The sequence below is a fragment of the Drosophila biarmipes genome, chromosome 3L, assembly GCF_025231255.1.
Source record: "Drosophila biarmipes strain raj3 chromosome 3L, RU_DBia_V1.1, whole genome shotgun sequence".
NCBI classification, from domain to species: domain Eukaryota; kingdom Metazoa; phylum Arthropoda; class Insecta; order Diptera; family Drosophilidae; genus Drosophila; species Drosophila biarmipes.
This window is the reverse complement of record NC_066613.1, coordinates 20240578-20261767: the sequence shown is the minus strand read 5'-3', so window position 1 is coordinate 20261767 and position 21190 is coordinate 20240578. Positions and strand designations below refer to the sequence as shown.

At 38.3% G+C, this 21190-nt stretch overlaps 1 protein-coding gene across 2 annotated transcripts in view; it reads left to right on the top strand.

The window, feature by feature from the left end:
- The window catches only part of LOC108034951 (Ig-like and fibronectin type-III domain-containing protein 2), a 75136-nt gene that overhangs the window by 28865 nt on the left and 25081 nt on the right, over positions 1-21190 (top strand). The gene's annotated exons all lie outside the window — the stretch shown is intronic.

Sequence of the window (21190 nt, the reverse complement as noted above, 5' to 3'; positions counted from 1 at the left end):
TTGCCCAAATGAGGGATCTGCCGGGCACATAAAACAGTGAAACAATCGCCGAAAAACGACAATTGTTGGGTCAACTGGGCACGGCTATACATTTTAAGTAGCTTTTGGTTAGGCTTCACCCTTTGGATAACAAGGAGATTATTTAAAAAAATGAATTTATATTGTTATTTAAGTTTAAAGACTATTGTAATGCACTCGGTTCTTGAAAACAGCACATTTCGCTATTAAAGGACGGGTTTTTTATTTTTTATTGATTTTATCATAAACTAAAAATCTGAAAGACCTGTAAATCATATTTTCTTTAATCTCAGGGTATAGTTTTTTCTAAAAACCATTTTTAAAGTATCTTGAAGTTTAGAAAAGCTTATGGGTACTACTTAAAAGGTTGGATTAAAGGTGAGGTATTTTTGTAAGGTATTTTCCTCTACGTGCACACCCTTGTTCTCCGTAGTTTTCCACCGTGTTTACCCATTCACCCCCTTCCGAAAACAATGTCAAGTTCGATGAACCGTTTCTCTCTGTGCACTCTCATTCCGGGTGAACTTATGGCCCGTGCAGCTAAGCCACGGTTAAGGGTTTTACGGCTTTAAATAGTCAACCAAGGCTAAGCAGGGGCCGCAACATCATCAACAACGGAGAGGTGAGTCCGCAGGGGAAAAGGGCAACACCGCATATATTAAATAAAAAATGCAAAATCGTTAGGGCCGTCTAAGGGTGACGAGGGTGACTCTCGGCCCAAGAGTGTGCAGCTGAAATAATCAAAAAAACCAAAAAAAAAATGTAGGAAAAGGGGAAAGTAGGTGGAAAAGCCAGAAGAAGAAGCAGAAGAAGCGGTACCAGTAGCACAGAATAAGGAGAAGCGGCAAGCGTAATCGCCAGCAACACACACACCCAACATGGTAAAAAATGCAACAAAATCGGATTAAAAAGTGCTCACGGGTTGAGCAACCGAGCAAAAGACCAAAGCCAAAGCCAAAGCCAAAAGCGGCTGCCAGAACCCTAGAAACAGAAGTAAAAACAAAAAAAATACAAGAAAGAGCATTAAAGTCAAGTGTTACAACTAGGAGATACTCGGTATTTCAGATCCTATTGTGTAACTACTAAAAAATGCTCACAACGTCCTTAAACTAATAATGGGGGAAAAGGTATTTTGTGAAAAAGGCTGCTAGGAAGGTTTCCTAAGCTATCAAATATGTTAGAACAAAGATATATGGGAATATTCATCTACTATAGAGCCAGCATCCCTAGTTGCATATCACTGAGTCTAAGAAAACCCGAGATCCAAAGTATCATCTGGATAATTGTTGCTAAAAACGTTTTTTATGCCATTAAATGAGCTGAAACCAATATTTATGCTAACTTTATCTCCTTCCCAAATTTCATAACACTGAGTCTTAGACTACTAGAGATCATAAGAAATAATCCAAAGTTTATTTGAGATCAAAAGAGGTTGAAACCTTTTTTATCCCTGGGACATTTATTTCCTTATCTGCAATATGCCCGTATTATCCTCTAGTACCGGGTACTATAAACCCCCACCAAAACGGTTTTTGCCACCCGACCAGCAAAAGAGATACAAATTGCAGTAAGACGGTTTTTTATAGTTCAACGATGGATTTACGATGTTGCACGACTTTGAACTACATTTGTGGAGGTCTGGCCTGCAACGCCACTAAATCCCCGCGGACTGCTTAAGTTTGTTTGATGGTGCGGCCGTGGGTGGGCCTCTGGCTGGGGGTTCCGGCGCGATTGGGGGTTCCTGCAGGAGGAATACAACTATCTTTCCATCTATCCCAGCTAGTTTGTTAACAGCCAACCAGTCGGGTGTGTTGTTCCACCGGGTGTAACTGTACTCGCCGGCCCGTTCGACCGTTACGACTCGTAAAAAGTTGCAACTTTTTCTCCGCCCCTCCGCCACTCTATTTTTTATCCCCCAGCCAAACACTCGATGAACTACAAGTAGATGCAAAAAGGCTGAGGCCAGGCGGTAAGGAGCACATAATACGGCCGTAAACTGGGAAACGCTACGTCCGCTGCACAAGTTGCAACAAAATTGCAGCCATGTTCTAAGCCGGTTTACGGTCGCGCACCCACACTGGGTAAATATTGGAATGGTGGAATGGGGGTGGGGTGGCTCTGGGGGCGTGGTGCACGCCTCTGAAGGAAATTACGGATTCAAATTAGCGGCACTCAATCTCAATCTGGGGAGAGTTCAGTCCGCCCACTCAACCGCCAGCTAATGCGTTTTATGATCCCCACTTTATAGAGCCAACTCGCCCCAATGCCTGCACTCAAGAAAATCACTCTACATACGCTTTTTAAGTAGTTTCATATACGGCTTGAAATTCAATTATTTTTTTTTTATTGATTTTTTTTGCCTACATATAGTGGTATACTGCACCAATAAAAATCCTTATTTTTTGCACAAAATAAAATTGGTAGCAGAAAATCGAAATTCATTAATGTTGGTTTAATTAAAATTGGTTTTTTCCTCAGTGCAGCCCCCTTTCGATCCATTCGGCCCACTTTCATGCAATTTAATCAACTTATCGCGTAAAATGCACAAAACGTTTTTCTTTTAGTTTGCCAAGTGCAGCGCCCCTTTGCCCGCCGAAAAATAAAACCCCACCGAAAGTAATCAATGATTTTTCAGTTTGTGCATTAAAATGCAAAGCCCTGAAACCCCAAAGCCACCCGGCAGGAACCCAACCCGTTTCAGCCACATTTTACTCATTGGCTCTGTTGCTTATTTAGGGCTAATTAAGTTTCATTTAATGGCTGCCATTGGGAGTCGCCCGATGGAGAGGTCCCGAGGTCAGAGGGTGGCTGCTGGTACTTTACAGTTTAGCAGTTAGTTGTTGTTGATGGCTGGCTATGTGTACAAAAAAAAAACTAGGAAAAACAAAAAGAAAATAGAAAATTTCCGCGTGCCGCTTTTTAACTTTTCCCAGAGTTGGCAATTGAAAGTTTCTTGCGGCTGTGGAAAGGGCTATTCGGATCGGGAGTGGAAGGGTGAGCATCTGACTCTATCCCCCTTATGCAATTTAGGGATTTTAGCCCAACTATGCTAAACTTTGAGTGATCATACTTTTAGTCAGACAGAGTTTTATTTTATCTCTGGTTGTGTTTGTATCGCTTAAGCTGGTAATTGAGCTTTGATATGGTGATTAGAAATATTTTTATTGGAAAAAGACCAAGCCCTTTTTGTATATCAGTGATAATGAAAATATTTTGTAATCCCAAAATGATATATAAGATGGGATCTAAATTTATTTCCCATCACCATTATAAATTATGTGGTATCATTTTCTTTGAGGTTTAGTTTTTTCATCATCATTAATTAAAGAAATAAATAATGCTGTGGTCTTTTGTAGAATAACAACCTTTACTTATTTTAAATTATTTAACTGGCCATGTAATTTGTATAAAATCAAGCACAAAATAAAGCACCAAGTAAAGCGTTTGCTAATTAAATAAATTAGCTAGCCACAAGCCAACCTTGTTGTTTCCTCTTTGCTTGTCATTAGTTTGCGGCTCTGATTCGAGAACAGGGCGAGATTAACAAAAATAGCCGACAATTTTCGATGGATATTTAATGACCTTGTAGGGTCAGATCGGAGCTGTCTGCTTCAGCAATTATGGGCATCTAATGATGGATATCAGCCGGAGATGGTGCTGGGTGCCAGGTCTCGAGCGTTTTCCCTTCGTGATTTAATTCATTCATGGATGCATAGAACAGGCGATGATCTGCCGTATAACTGGGCGAGTTTAATGATTTACAATTGACAGCAAACACTTTGTTCTGTTCTGCTCTGTTCGATTCGTCTGCGATTGAACTGGGACCGAGTCGAGGCACTTGTAACGCCAACAAGCCGCCGCAATCCAGCTAGCCAGCCAGTCGGGTGGTCATTATTCATAGCCAGTCGGCTAATATATAGATTTGTGTGTGAGCCAGGTAAACCGGTTCGTGTAAGGCATTTCTTTCAAGTGCACATACTGTAGGTTCTCACTCACCCTTTACTGCGCGAAACCAAATCAAATCCACACTCGGACGAAACAAGTTTTCAAACAAACTGGCTCGGCCGGCCATTTGAATATTTATGAATTCTAGTGCAAAAAAGCTAAACAAAAAGTGAGAAAGAAACCAAGGATTAAGGCGGAACGAAGTCTGTAGTACCCTTGCTATAAAAAAAGCACCTAAGCTCAAAGAAATCTTAAAATAATAATTGTAGATATCTTTAATTAAGTGTAACATACTTTTTATTGAAATATGCGATATTTATTGAATTTCTTTTTGTTATAATATAAATATTTATTAAATATTTTAAACAGAAAGAAGTGCAGAAATCGTCAGTAACAAAGATACCCCAAGAGACAGACTAGTTTTCCAAACTAAGATATTTAATTTCATAACACTATACCAATTCTGTTAGTGGGCAGTTCAATAAATATGCTTACTTTATAGGTTCTGTGAATAATTAGAATACCCACTGCAAATGTATAAAAAGTAAACCATGTTTTGGACCGGCCAATCCCCAATCGACAGTTGCAAGTCGTGAACATCTTTATGGGTTTCTTAGTGGTTTTCTGTTTGACTTCTTCATTCACACCTTCGATGGGAAGCGAAACCATAGGTAATGGAGGTACTTAAAAGTGTTTTCAATAAATGCCTGGCAAATACCGCGGGACAATTAACCGAGACAAAGTACTTCGAAAACAGTTACAAGGTCAAGGCGACCCCAAAGCCAGTCACCCACCGAGCCACTCGGTGAATTGAACAACAATTCAAAGCCAACAATTCAAATGCGAAAAGCTGAAACAGCTGTTTCATCCATTTGACGCGGTACGCCTGCGCACAAAATATGCAAATTTTGTGAATAAAAACAAGACAAGCTGCAACAGCTGACTAAGTAAGAATTTATGTTTGAGGCAAACTTTCATAATTCTAATGCAAATTTCTGTGATTATGGCAGAAATCATTTAGGTACTTTTAAGGCATGATAGACAAAGTTCTTTAGTTTTCACAGGTAAAGCACGCTTTTGACAATTAAAATATCTGTAAAAATAAATAAAATAAATAGCTTATCGCATCCAAAATGCATAACTAACAGTAAGGCAAGCAATAACTCACAAAAATCCAATTTGCTTTGAAATTGGCCAGCAATCTTGTGCCGTGAAACTAAATCGCAATACCAGGTTTCAGAAATTTTCCATCACATTCCCGATGCAAACTAATTATAAAATCCCTGAACAAAATGATAGAAGTTCTCGATAAATATAATTCAATTAGCAAATGTCTACAATCAGTGCTAAATCAAACACTGGCTGACATATCAAAATGCATTCAATGACAAACTAATTGAATCTTTGTGTCCCAAAGACAAAGTGAAACATTTTGGCAACATTGTGGGCAAGGTGAAAACGTTGTTATTTTACACTTGAATTACAAATGCTCGTAGTAACATGTGTATCTGTCCAAGTGCAGGCAAAGACAACAGTGCGTATTAGTAATTTATACGCCTTACTTAACCCAAAGTCTGGGCTTGTTTGGGTGTATATATATATATATATATATTCGGGCAACTTGGGCCTGCTGAAATATTTGAACCCATGCGGGAATTACTTAAATTGTTCATCTTTAATGCTGTTAATAGTCTGCAATCAAGCGGTTATTTGTTGTCCTCCTTGCTGATGTCCTGGCATGATTTACCTCATAGCCCCCCTTGCATATTAATGCAATTTATGAGGGGCGACTGACAAAAGCGTTGCTTCATTTCCCTAAGCCAAGGATGCCTGGGCTGCCGACGTCTTGGTTGTCCTGGGAACTGATGTTCTTTGGTCCTGCCATGTCGGTGTACCTTGATAATTTTGCATTTATAATGCTGTCAAATGCATTCAGTGTTGTTTTTGGCTTTCACATAATTTAGTTAGCAGACAGAGAAAGCGGTCAGGTGAATGGCCGATAAGTGACAGGATTTGTGGGCCAACGACAGCTGTGTAAATAGGTCCTGAGATTTGGCTTATAAATTAAAAAGTAATTGAAGGGTGTGTTTTTCTTCTTCTACAACTAAAGATACGTGATACATTTTTTAAGCTTTTATGAGAATTGCTGGAACTCTCCCCTCCACAACTTAGTGCTCAAATTACCAAACTATTTGCTATTTTCCAATTGAACTTTCAGACAACTATTTAGGCTGTAATTTTGTGCATAATCACTTGGTTAGGCACTTGGGCGCATTTAATTGCATTTTCGTTACTTCAGATCTTAAATTTCCTTCCTTTGTATTCAGGCAACTGTTGACGTCTATTGGACAGATCAAGTGATATAAAGAAAAACCGGTTTTAAATACGCTTTTGGCCAAACAATATACACATTTCAGGCTGTCTAAATGGACAGACTTACACATACACTTAATGTTATCTGCACTTATTTATTTGCCTGCTAATTGGGGAAAATATTAGCTTCGCTGTGGTGGTGTGCGACATCTAAAAGCTTATTTTTATTACTCATCAATTATGGTGGCTATGGCCAATTCGATTTGATTCGCTGTTATTGAATCTAATGTCTTACTTCGAACCCTTTTGGCAGTGCCATAAATTCCCCGAAATATCTGCAGTAACCATGTCTCAGGCTCAGAAAGGGGTTAACAAAATGTCTGTGTGTAATAAACATTTATGGCTGCTAATATTGAGTACGTTGAACCGGCGGAAAGAGATAGTGGCTCCTAAAGGGGCAAGTTCAAGACACATAAATTACGTTTGATTATCAAAAACAGTTACCAAAACTACTTACAGCCATTCTCATACTTTCTGCCATAACTTCTAGCCAGGCCCGCAAGACAGGGGGGGGGGCGCCGAAAAAAAAAACGTTGAATAGATGACAATACAAAAGACGCCCACAAAACTATGTCAGTCAGTATCTTGGCTCTGGCCGCCTCTCATTTGCCAGCCACCCCCGCGTGTTCGATGTCAAGTTGCCTTGTCAACGGCAAAGTTTTCCCCACATGTAGGGTTGGCTGGCGATTTTCTTGGGGTTTTCCGTCGGGTTAGTGAAGTGTGGCGTCTGCATAATACGTATTTAGGTTTCAGGCGGACGGGTATAAATTTCACTTTGTATTTTCCTGGGCCCATATTTATTACGCCCCTCACCCCTATGATTGTGCGGATTTGTGTGCGAGTATTTTCAATTATATACACACATATCCACGCATGCATAAACAAAGTAACAACAAAGTCGACAGGTTGAAACAGAGCGCAAAAAGCCAAATCGGAAGGAGAAAGGCTCGGCGCGCTGGCAGACAAAAGTTAACAAAACACAAAACCAATTTAACTTCTTGATTTTTGGTTCATTTTCATAAATAAGTGAAAAAGCGGCAACAGCAGACGGAGCATGGGTCCCCGGCATACGGATATATCCTTCGAACAGGACCCATTCCAGCTAACCTTAATGCTTTTGCACGCTCTTACGCCTTGACACAGGAAAATCCCCGATACCTCCCATCCCCCGAAATCCCTACCCGAAATCCCCAACCTTTCGTCCTGGATATGCAAAGAGAAAAAATGTTTAAATTGTTCATACATGAAAATATTATATTCCCTCAAAATGTTGTTTTGAAAAGAGATACAATTGTATTATTATTTAAAAGAATTTTTAAATATTTTTCCATCGATTTGTATGGATGGTCACAAAAAAAACAATTTCACAAATTATTTGTCATATTTCAGGCACACGCAGAGTGAAATTCCAAATTAACCATCAACATTTTCTATGAAATCTGTTGAATATATTTTTGAAGCCCTCTCCATTAATAAATACCCAAGTTGTCTTTTTTCTGATTATATGACCATTTAGTTTGATTTGGATTACCTGAACAATAAAATATAATTTTTTAAATATCATTTCGTTAAAAAGAGGTACACTGTTTCTCTCAGTGCGCCTTTTCTGAGCATCATCAGCTGCTTTTTGTGTGCTCATTACGGCAACTTGACATTAATAGGCAGCAAACAGCAACACAAACAACCAACCGTACAGATAGAAATACATATAAGTATATACGTACATTACATGTGTGTTTTTGCACACACCCACAAATACAGTGAACAAATAAGCCCTGCTGGGCTTTCCCTTCCATTGAAAATAATTAAATTTTCAATTATAATCAGGAGTAAATGCGGGAATTTTTTATTTTTTGTGGCCTTTCTCTGGCTGTGTATTCTGTTTTTGTTCGTACTGGGACTGGAATGAATGGTGTTATGTAGTGTGTATATACGTGGGCTATATTAACGAAGTTGATATGCTGGAACACCATTAAGTTTAATTATCCTTTTAATATTATGAGCCATTAGTAGGCGGGAGTTTAAAAAGCCGAAAAAAGATATTTATTTCTCAAAGTTAAAATGGAAAAAAAGCCACACAAAAAATGATTTTTAGGCAACTATTATGATGACTTGCACAGGTTCTATTACATTTCTACCGTTTAAATTAATTTTTTGTGACCACATCAGATTATCCATTTAAAAGAAATCTGATATTTCCACCAAATAAATTACCATAATTTCGGAACATATTTGCTCTGTATATTTGGACTATCATTACTATTTGCTAATTTTTTGTATCCACACGTGGAGCACACCAGCAGGGCAAAGAACGAAAAAATATAGTTTTAATTTGTGTTTCGATTCAGCTGGCAATAATGTTGAAACTTTTTGCTAAACCGCTTTCCATTTGTAAACAAAAACCTTCGTTCATGTCTATGGCCTGAAATACTATTTGCATTTTGGGGACCAAAGTTCCTGGCGTTTCAGCATATTTCGCCCATAGAGTGCAAAATTTAATTTTCTATTAATTATTATTCGCACTTTTATGTGTGTGTGTGTGTGTGGGCAGTCTGGATTGTGTCCTTTGCTCCGGTCTGCTAAAGTGGTCAAAGTTTTATTGGCTTCTCTTCGGTTTTTGTTTAATTGCAAAATACCAGGATGCTGTGGACCAACTTTAACTGCAGACCAGTGACCAACGTCATCTGCTTGGTTTGGCTTGGCTGCCGGCTCAAGACAAGGAAAGTTGTTTATGGCGCAGGTTGAGTGAGGCAAAAGTTTTCTTATTTACCTGTTGGAGCAGACAATACTTTATGGCCTGATGATGATTATAAACCAGACCCCGACCTGGGATTTATGAGTTCTCTTTGAGACCCGGTGAGTGTGGGTTGATCCAGATTGGAAGCGTGGCCAGTTGATTGTGGCAGGCGCTCCTGCTAAATATCCTTCTTTATGGGGATGGCGGAAATTGGCTTACCTCTCTGCTAGTTTTAGTCGTCTTTGTACAAGGACGGTAGTATACAGGTGTAGATTGAAGGGGAAGTCCGCGGAAATTGCGCATTGGACTTTTGAAAAGAAGTTATATTTTATTATGCCAGTTACTAACCAAATAATTTCGTAAAATATCTATCATTTAATTGGGATTTCATATATTATTTGACGATGTTTAAGCTTAAAATATTAATTTTATCACAAGATATATAGTTCCAGAACTTAAGTAATTTGATCTGGAATAAGGGATACCTCTATACGTTTGTGGCTAATTTCTAAGATTCTATATAAAATATTACTCCTTTTTATGATGACCAATTTTTAGACCATTTTCAAATTCAATTTTTTCGATATTTCATACTAAAACCAATAGGACCCAAAAACTGAACTTTGAGATTCCATAACTGAAGTTGTAAGATCCCGATTTCGACGTGGGATACCTTTATGAGTTTGTGATTGAATTCTTTTTAAAACCGCATCACACTTTTTATTTTTCATGAGGGTCAAAATTTTAGCCCATTTTCATGTTCGATTATGTCGACATTCTAATGGTATGCGTATGGGACCCCAAAAACTGAACTTTGAGATTCCATAACTAAAGTTGTAAGATCCCGATATCGACGTGGGATACCTCTTTGAGTTTGTGGTTGAATTCTATATAAAACTGCATCAAACCTTTTCTTTTTCACGGGGGTCAAAATTTTAGCCCATTTTCATGTTAGATTTTTTCGACATTTCAATGGTTTGCGGAATGTGAACCCAAAAACTGAAATTTGAGATTTCATAACTTAAGTTGTTAAATCCCGATTTCAACGTGGGATACCTCTATGAGTTTGTGGTTGAATTTTCTTTAAAACTGCATCAAACTTTTTATTTTTCATGAGGGTCAAAATTTTATCCCATTTTCATGTTCGATTTCTTTCGACATTTCAATGGTTTGCGGAATGTGTCCCCGAAAACTGAACTTTGAGATTCTGTAACTTAGCCTCTTGAATCCCGATTTTGACGTGGGATACCTCTATGAGTTTGTGGTTGAATTTTCTTTAAAACTGCATCAAACTTTTTCTTTTTCATGAGGGTCAAAATTTTAGCCAATTTTCATGTTCGATTTCTTTCGACATTTCAATGGTTTGCGGAATGTGAACCCAAAAACTGAAATTTGAGATTTCATAACTAAAGTTGTTGAATCCCGATTTCGACGTGGGATACCTCTATGAGCTTGTGGTTGAATTCTCTTTAAAACTGCATAAAACTTTTTCTATTTCATGAGGGTCAAAATTTTAGTCCATTTTCATGTTCGATTTTTTCGACAATCCAATGGTATGCGGAACGGGAATCGAAAAACTGAACTTCGAGATTCCATAACTTAAGTTGTTAGATCCGGATTTTAACATGGGATTCCTCTATGATTTTGTGGTTGAATTTTCGTACAATCTACATTTAATGTATTCTTTTTAAAGAGGTTCAAAATAGTGAAAGTGGGTTTTATGTTTTGCTTTTTATTACTTTCTTCCACGTTAACATCAACTTTTGATTTTGGTTAGACTTGGGGTACTTGTTATTTCCTTGACCTGCAATACGTCTTGTTTATATTGAGTAATGTAGTATATCTCCACATAAACATCCGCTGATTGGACTCTGTAAATTATTATTCTCCCTCGACGAGCCATTAATCGTTGAACGGAAAGCTTAGTGCCCACCAAGTAAATACTGTCTATCCGCCCAAGAATGATTTCCCATCGATTATAGCTAAGCCCCGAGATGTCCGAATGGCTTATCAGTAAATATTCCGCACAAACAACAGAAGGGCAAGAATGGCAAGATGAACAAGGACGCAAAACAATCGAAAACCATTTCGTCAACGTTCATTTGCGATAAGTACTTGTACTGATAAGTTTTTGGGCCATGTCCGAAACTATCAATATCGCAATATCATTTAGCGCTAATCCCCGATACAATTTGGCCATGTTAATGCCCCGACAGCTGACCCGAAAGACTATTTCAACACTTTCAATCAAGCGGGGCCAAAAAGGTTTCCCATTCATTTTCATTTTAAGACATCAGCCAGACATCAGCTGCTGCTTCGGAACTTTTCCTCTGGCTTCATCTCTTGCCAAATTGTTCGTCGTTCGTTGGTTTTGTTGGCTTAAAGCTGCTTTTCAAGTGGCTTTCTGGTGGATGGGCGGGTGGTTGGTGGTAACTTTCGCCCCCATCCCGACTTTTGGCCTTCGCTTCTGTTTGGTTTGGTTTGGTTTTGGCTGGCCGTTTTTGAAGATATTCGCTTATAAGTTGGAAAATTACAAAAATTTTTGCGTATTTGCCTCGGTTGCTGGCTGCTGGCTGCTTTGAGTCGGTGTCTGTGGTACACATGCTCTTGTCTCTGGATCTGTGTTGGTGCAACAAAAGCCAGCGGGAAAATCAAATAAGCAACAGCCAAAACATCTTTTCAGCAGACTGCGAAAGAATAAAACTTGGTGCCGTGGCGGGCCAAAGAAGCATGCAGCCCAGCCATCAAAAGCCGGAAACTAAAATTTTGTGGCAGAAGTTAAGCCAACGCGCACAACTTGTCGATTGTTGGTGGCCCGCCGGTTTTTCAGCACAGCGAATAAATGTTTTGAGTACATAGATATTTGGTTTGCTAATAAAAAAAAACTTTAATTATGACAAAAATATTTTTCAGAATAGTAAATAGCTTTTGTAAAAATATTTGTTTTTTTTTTTAAATAAACATTGCGTATTTTAGTCAGAATGTTTTAATTTCTGGAATAAATATTTATATAAATAAAATCTTTATCTTATTTCCAATAATTTTAATAATTTTCCAATGATCAATACGAATTGTGCTACTTATTTTTCTATGAGTACTCTTCTGCTACTCGGCTTTCTTAGTGGCGGCAGCACCGAAACTTTGTTTTTGCCTTTTTATAGAGTTTTTCTTTTGGCTTTTTTCGATTTATTTTTGCTGGCAAAAATCGTGCCAACAACTGATTTGACTGAGGACTTTTACCGCACTCGCTGAGGCGGTAAGTGGAAATTGGGGATCCGAAAGTGGGTGGGTGGGTGTCGGTTCTGATTTGGTGGGTGTTGTGGGCGGCAATATGGAGGTGGGCCAGGATGGTTCTTATTTAGTTCTTTGCAGCTACTTTGGCACTGAGCAAAAGGACTTCATCGACATCAGAGTGTAATAGGTGATGACTATGGAAAGCTTAGATAGTTATTAAATACCTAATACAGTAAGGAAGTCATATGGCATTTTGAATTTACACTAAAAAGTTTCTTCTAATTACAAAATTCGTATAAAATATTGAAAAATAAGATTTATTCACAGTGGGGTATGCAAAAAAAGCAAAATATAGCAATACTGCTTACCATTTAAGTTGAATATAAAACAAAAATGTTAAGTGAATACACCTCTTAGAATATTTATAATATTTTATATTCACAATATTAGAATATTCAAACTATTTTCTCGCAGTGCTCTCCACTCCATTTTCCTTGCATATTGGAGTCATCTATCCAGACACCAACTCCATGGCGGCGGGGAATGCTTGGCACTCGACTCAACTACTTTATTTGCGCTTTTGTATCTGGTCGCGTTATTATTTAACTTGTGAATGCCCCTCAATGATGTGTTTTTCTCTGCGTATTTTATGCTGATGCTGCCTCAACTCTTGGGGCCATCCATTGGGTGTGTATGGATTTGCACATTTTCAGACGGCAAACACCCAGGAACAACACAATATCGAGGGTAGCACGCGCCAAAAGCCAAAAGGCGGCATCTGGTCGAATGGCTTGGCGTACTTTTAACTTTCGTTGGCCATTTGGCGAGCATGTTTTTCTTTTCCATTTGTTGACGGTCCGAACAGAACTTTGTGCCGCAAAAGTTTGTTTATAAATCAACTTTTTTGTAGCTCCGCAGCGATGGCGGACTGGAGGGGCACATTTTCTTTGACTCCAGCTCCTTGGCACCTTGGGTGGCCTGCCTCCGACCATCCATCCATCTCCCAGTTGGATAGTTTGCATACAACGCTGCGTATGCGCAACGTCAGCAAAGTCCGGCAGCAGAATGCACTCGGCGTTCGGGGAATTTCTGTGCAAAATGTACATTCATTTCGGTGCAAATTATTGAGTAAACAGATTGCACCTCAGCACCTAAGTGGGTGAGAACTCGTTTTGCAAAATTTTCGCGCATTTACTGCGACTAAGCAGCAGCATCCTTCGTCCTCTTCGCAACCATCGTCCTGTGAGCAACAGTTTTACTTGTGTAGTCTGGCGTCAGCTGCATTGTTTTCTGTTTTCAGTTATCCGTTTTTAGTTTTCAGTTTTCCGTTTTTAGTTCTGTGCAAAAGTTCTCGTTGAAGGCGATTATGATCTTTGCTTAATGTAGTGGAGTCCCCAAAGTGGTTTATCCTCTTAAAATGTCCTTGCGCCATGAATGAATGGCCTGACCGCATTCAGAGTTTGGCAACATTTTCTTTCCGAATTAAAATCTAATTTAATCCCTCAATCCTGTCTGTATAAATAAACCATTAGTTTGCCACTTTGACTGATGGCCTGTCCCTCCGAATTCGTGATTAAACCCAACCAACCAAAAAAAAAAAAAAAGAAGAGAACCAAACGAAACAAAATAGAACCCTTTTCTCATTAAAAATCGACGAGCAATGAAATGTTTTGGCAAACAGAAACAGAAACAGTAAAACGTGTTAAAACCAAATGCTATTGGCTTTGCCCGTCCGACGAGTCTGACAACGCTGACAACTGACTGAAGATGCCCCGGGGCGGAATGGGTTTTCAGTTCGGTTCGGTTCTGAAACGGAATAGTATATCTACTTCCTGCATTTCCAACGGACCAACTGACGTATCATGATTAATTATTTGCAGAGTTCAAGTGTTTTTGAATCAGCAATTTCGATAGGCTGACATTTGAATATACTTCACGGGGCCGTAAAAGGCGTATCAAAGTGTTTGGATACGGTTGTCAAGAGCAGAGGTGTTTATTTATAGATACGTTTAACATAATAAATTATAAATGAATTTAATCAAGAAAGAGGTGAGGTATTTATCTTCGGTTGTTCATAAAGAAAATTGGATTGACATTTTAAGATAATAAAATGAAAATAAAGAAATGAATATAACTAGAAAGGTTCACAACAATTATAGTTCTTGTACAACTACCAGAAATCATCAAAAATATATTTAAAATCAAAGTTCTATAAAAATACATTACTCTTCTCATACGACCTTTCTTTAAATAAGAAAGGCTTTCTCTGAATTTAATTGTCAGACTTTCAGAACTTACCATGTCTTATTAATTCCAAAAACTTATTTTCGTAGACTTTATGAAGTTTGCCAACTTTATGGCAATTGTTCGGTAGCGCATGCAGACGTCTCCGTCTTCCTTTCGTTTTAATTAAAAACATTTTTTTATGGCCCAAACAAACTTAATGCTCAACAACTTGTATTTACATTTTTCATTCTGTTGTCCACCGTTTGTATTTTCACTGTTGGTGTTGTTGACTCGCTCACTCATGTATTTATTTGTTAATTTTCTGAAATGGCTTTTTGCAACTGATTTCAGGCAAGATGCCTCATTTTGTTTTATGTCCATTTTTTGCCCCAGCCTGGTAAATTGTAGGCACAATTGTTGCTGACAGAAAATTAATTGCATTTAATCAGTACGAGCCAAGTTCAGGGTGGACCAGTATCTCGAAAATCGTTAATGGGTTTTTGATTAATTGTGCAGACGCTCAGACAATCTACTTTGATTTGCATTTTACAAATTTAATTAATAGCCCGAGAAAAGGTCTATGGGGTCTGGCCTAAATGTAAAAACTATATTTATGGTTCTAAAGGGCAAAAACCACCACTTGTAATCTCATCAACAATAATATACATTTATTTATTCAAGAGCATTACACAGTCGACTTAATGTTGATTGTTTTTTGGTGTCTGAATTATACCATAAGCTATTAAAATGATTTTAATTAATTTGATTAAGGATGTAAAGAAATATAAAATAATTTTTTCGCCCCTCTGTTTGCTATTTGTTTATTGAACAATTATGTATTTTGTGTCAGCGACGGCAACTGCGCAAACAGCTGCGGGGATTACAATATTAAAGCGCATATATAATTATAAAAACAAAGACTTGAATCAACACCGACCGGCGGCAAAGTGAACAAAGTGATGCCCCCCATGGATTGACAATAAATTAAATGTTTTCTCGGCCCTTTTAATTGCCCGGCAAATGGAGGCCATCAAATATGAATAAGGTTTGTTTACCCATAAAAAATAAATGAATAACTTTATTAAACGACAAATAGTTAAAGTGCAAACTCAAAAACCAAAGAGATGTCAACTCGTGACTCATAAAAGCATTCAAAGCAAGTTGGCTAAAGGGATGATACCCGCTGCCTGAGACACCAGCAGCATCAAAGCGCATAAAAGTCGATCAACGAATTTTGCGCTGTTATCGGCGAAATCATGGCCAAAACGTGGAAAACTTTTCCATTTTCCGCATTTTAATTGACGCGCATCATGTCAACGGAACAAAAACCTGAGAACACAACACGGAAACGAGTGGGCGGTGGATGTGTCTGTGTGTGGGAAAGTGGGTCCGTGGGTGCAGATCCGATGACAGGGTGCCCGTGCCATAGTTCCACAGTTAGCGAAATCATCGATAGATGACGCGTTGCTGGATGCTTGGACTTGATAGATTGGCAACAGGGAAAGCTCACAAAAAATCCCAACAAAATGGGTTGCCGGGGGACAAGTAGATGGAGCGAAGCCCGTTATTTCACAGTTGCCAGCGCAAAATGCAGTTGACAGCCACCCCCGCCGACGTGAAAATGACGACAGCGCAATGGGTGGAAAAAATAATAATAAAATCTACACAAAAGTTTCGACTGCATAACACCCACTGCATTTATTTGCATTTTAGGACCATCATCTCAAGTTAATTGCATCGTGCACCCGGCTACTGATTTTAATCATTAGTTTAGCCAATTAGAACAATCATGAAATATATGCTTATTTATTTTTCAATGCTACACAGGTGATTGCTTTATCTACCGTGAGAAGTTATAAAATAAATAAAAACCAAAACAATGATCTGGGAATAATTAAATACAATTAAAAATGATTTTTCTTAGGAAAATTAACGTTTTAAATGTCTTTAATATATTTTATTAATAATAATAATGACATTAATCATGGAAAAGATAACACAAATGGGCATTCTGAAATTTATTTCGTTTATATTTTATTTCGTTTATATATATATTTATATTTTTATCATCCCCCAAAGCTTCCGCACAGATATAAGCTATTCCGAGTCTCCTCCTGCCCCATAACAATATATCTTTGAAAGCCACAAGTGTGGGGTCCAATAAGAAGAAAACATTGAGCGGATGCTCGTTGGCTCAGGAAATGAGAAACTCATTCATTTGGCAGCGGCGGAGGTGGCAATCCACCTACGCAAACAGTCACCTTCAAAAAATCGTTGACATGTGAAATTTTAATTAAAACAAAAATGGAAATAATGCACGGAAGGAAAGCAAAAAACAGTGGCAACAACTCTTGTACAAAGTGCAGTAACAATAACGAGAATGCCAAACGAAAATGTCAAAAATATCAACAGCATAAACACACGTCACCAAAATGTGGGCGTGGGAGATGGGGGGAGGTGGATGGAGGTACACTACAAAATAAATATAAATAAAATATTGGGTATTATTAAAAGTGTTGGCCCCTAATTTTTGATTTATATTTATTTTTCAGATATAAGGCGCTTTAGCAAATAATTAAAAAAAGGGCTCAACTATTTTACTACTAATTTTTTATTTCGGAATATTTCAAGGTGTACTTTTCTAAAAAAAACGAGTTCACAAGAGTTTGAAAATTACTTTTGTATGTCATTCTTTCTAAAAGTATGCTACAATATATTTTAAACTCATTACTGCAATGAATTCATTCATAAAGGAGACTATCCTACATATGCTGCATACTTTTAGGCGCAAAATTTAGAAATAAATTTCTTTCAAATTATATTTAGATAACCTACATTTTAGCTGAAATCTTCAAACAAAGGCTCCAGTATTTTCAGTGTAAGTGTGTGCGGCACAAAGCTTTTAAGTGCTGTCAGCGCGGGAAAGAGCCAAAGTTGGTAACAGCAAAATGGCTGCCTGCTAACATCTTCAGTGACTGCAAACTGCAGCTCATTAGCACCTCGTGGCGCGCACACAGATAGACACCAACCCTGAGCTGCACGAACTTGGCACTTTCGGTCGCGGTTGACTTTCCTCGATGGCTGCGCTGCACTGCCTGCAGGCCTCACTTTTATCCTCAGCGTGGGCCTCAGTTTCGGATACACCGCCGCCACTTTGCCATTACTGCCGCAAAACTCTTTGCACATTGGTGCGGAAATTTTGTTGCAATGAAGTTTAGCGCTGAGTGCATGTTGCTCTTGAGCAAAATTAATGTAATTGCTCTTTGAAATCAGGCTCGTGCTTTTTTCTTTGCCTCGGGCACGCGCTAAAATTACCGTGTGGCTCGTAATTAGATTTTCCATCTACCAGCTTGTCAGGTTATAACAAATTTATTTATGTCTAGTCTTACACGAGTATAGTAGCGAGCTTCTATGAAAAAATATTTGGAAAAATATATTTAAATGCACGATATTAATATTAGGTTTGGAAAACACTTTTAAATGTTATTCAAGGTGTCTTAAAGTATGCAGTATTCATTCCGAATAAATTTTATTGAGATAAAAATATATTGTTGCATACTTTTACCCACCTTAGTAAATTATTTTAAATGCATGCATATTTATTTCAATTAAATTGTAAGTCCAAATATACTGACTTAGGTTCTAACATACATAGGACATTTCTATCTTGACATTTAGCTTGTTCTTATATCCCAAGTCCCAATAAACTTTTTCCACATGCCGCAGAAAGTAGTTTATCTATTTTGGTGTCCAAATTCTTAATACATCTCAGTTGATTTTCAATGGCGGAATTAGGCCATAAAAGTTTTGAGAAAACTAACACCGCATTGCGACCGGAGCTGACCAGTCGAATTGAACCACTTAGAAGTTGCTGTTCTGTCACAAATGTCCGTAATAAAAGTTTTCGTTTAGTTCAACTTTTTTTCTCCTCTTAACTCCCTTTGCTTCTGCTGATGACCATAAACTTGTAACACTTTAGTAACAGCCACACTCAGCTGGTCTCTGATATTTCCAAGTGATTAAGTCGTTCACAAACACAGATATGATGGGGAAAAGAGCAATATTTTTTATTGATATCCACAGTGGCTGTGTTTGTGCAACCAATTTGGGGCGGAGAACAACAAAAGTGTTGAGACTGCCCTGAAAAAGCCAAAAAGTCAACATTCCCATGGGTAAATTTAATAGTACAACGGGGTATATGAGCTCTAAAGTGCCCCAAGCATTTGTTTTACTTGGTATCTTTTTTATGATTTTTTCGTTATTTTTTTCGGGTTTTTCGTTAGAAAGTTGCCTTGGCTTAGATGAAGTTTTTGGTACTTTGCAGACGGGGAGTGGCGCAAGGGTTTCAGGCTTTTGGGGTTTGTCGGGAAACTAGTAAATCTAATTTCTAACCACACACATACGCAGGCAGTCAGGCAGCCATGTAACTGCAACCGAGGTCCTTCGAGGATGCCTGAGCAAGTTCGTCAGCGTTCGTCAACTGCAGCAGTTGCTCCGAGCGCCGCTTGTTGGCATTTTTCGAGCTTACCGACTTAGCCAACTTGTAGCTGTTGGCCTGGTAAGCACTCCAGCTATCCCAAACTCCCAGACACCCAAGCACCAGTCGCCCACATATGTTTGTGGCTCGTTTGCTGCGCAGTTATAGTATGTTTTATTTGTTGCCAACAACTAGAAACAACTGCCACAGCCAAGCGCAAAGGCACAAGGCAAGTGCAACTGCATTTGCCACTGCAGGTCGCTCTGCCATGCTCTTTACAACTTCCATTGAGTTGTTTCGACGCTTTTTGGCTCTGTGGCAGCAACATGTTGGAAGTCTGAAGTGGCCACATCTTTGCCATCAGGAATGAACGTATTTATGCATATGCAAACGAATGCGTTTCACCTGCTCGCAGTGAAGCGAATTGCTTTAAAAATATCTGGAAAAAGTGCGAAAACCCTTTGGCATTATTTATGGCGTGATTTCGATAGTCAGTTGAGTGAAAAGCCTTTGGCAAGCACTTTCTTCCCTGCGGTTTGTTTAATGGAAAAATATTTACCTGTAAAATATTTATAAAAGACGTTCCAAAAACTATTTTTTTTATATATTATTTATTAACATATTTATTAAACGTTAGCTTACTATATAAATCATTAATCAATTTCACAGTATGAGCTTTCGCAATTTGACAATGGAATTCATTGAATGATGGGAAGTTCTTAGGACTTTAATAATATTTTAATTTGTTGTTTAAATATACGATATGAATTAATATTTATTTTTATTTTTAATACACTGTTTTAAGGTTTTATTGGAAATGGAAAAAATTGAAATTTAATTTTTCAGGAAAATAGTCCTGTTTTATTTAAGCTTTTTAGATCTGAGTTCTAAGTTTCCTTGGTATAAGCCAATCTTAAGTTGCTTATTGGTTTGTTTTAATATAAGTACAACTCATAATTAAAATGTAATTGTTATTTTCATAAACGATATGAGCTTAGAAAATAATAGAAATACCCTTGGCATAATTATGTATTTATTCTTGAGGAAAAATCCGTTTCCATGTTGGGAGCCTGCATAATGTTCCAGTTTGCTTGGCAGGCGAGGACGTCTTTAGTTTCACATCCCTGGCTGCCATTGAAGTGCATCTGTCGCACATTTGTTCTGCTGCCTGCAATCACAGCCCGAAAGGACCCACACACACACACACCAGCCTGGGTTTGTTGTGCGTCCTGTGAGGATATCTGCGAATATGCGAGCATGTGTGGTGGCAAAACAAAAATGCTGTGATGCCAAGTGCGGTGTGTGTGTGCATGTGGTGGTGGTGGAAATGGCGGCAGCGGAAGTTAGCAGGCAAAGCGGCGGAAATGTAAAATCAATGTTGTTGCTGTCGCCGTATAACTGTAGATGGCAGTTCTTCGGTTCGCTGGGATCTGGCTGAATATATGGGGTTGACTGCAGTCGGGCTTTTCGGGCCCTGTTCTCCATCTGGCATTGTTGAGGCATTGTTGTCACTGCTCAGACTCAGTTTTCAGATCCCGATGCCACTGGGCTGTGCATTTCGTTCTGATTGTTATGGCTGTTTGTGCCGTTTTTGTTGCTGCTATTGTTATTATTATTATTATTATTATTGTGCATTTGCGCTCGAAGCGAATTATGTGTATGAAAAATGCATAAAAAGTTTTGTGCTCCTTTGCCCAGCGAAATGTGCAAACAAAATAAACAATCCGAAAAACAAACTCATGCGCACACAGATACACACGCACACACATGTGTGCTTGCAATTATGTCAGATTTACAAATACTCACATGCTTGCTTAGACACAACGCCCCCCTGCACCCAACGCCCATGTCTGCTCCCCTGGCATTTGCATATGTAAATATATTTTAAAGTAAATCTTGCCACTGCCCCTCCTCCACAGATTCTGCAGAATTATTTTTTATCATCGCTTGGGTTTTTGTTTTGTGGCGGAATATTTGTTTAATGTGCCGCTTCTGTTATTGTTATGCTCGAGCACTTATTTTTGCTCTTCTTTTACCAATCTTATCGAGGGGTACTTACCGAGCAGTTGGATGTGCTTCAAGTTGGATGAAATAATTGGGGAAAAAAATATATAAATAAAAATTAAACAAATTTTATGAAAGCATCAAATAAATATTTTTAATTCTGTTATTAAGCTGGC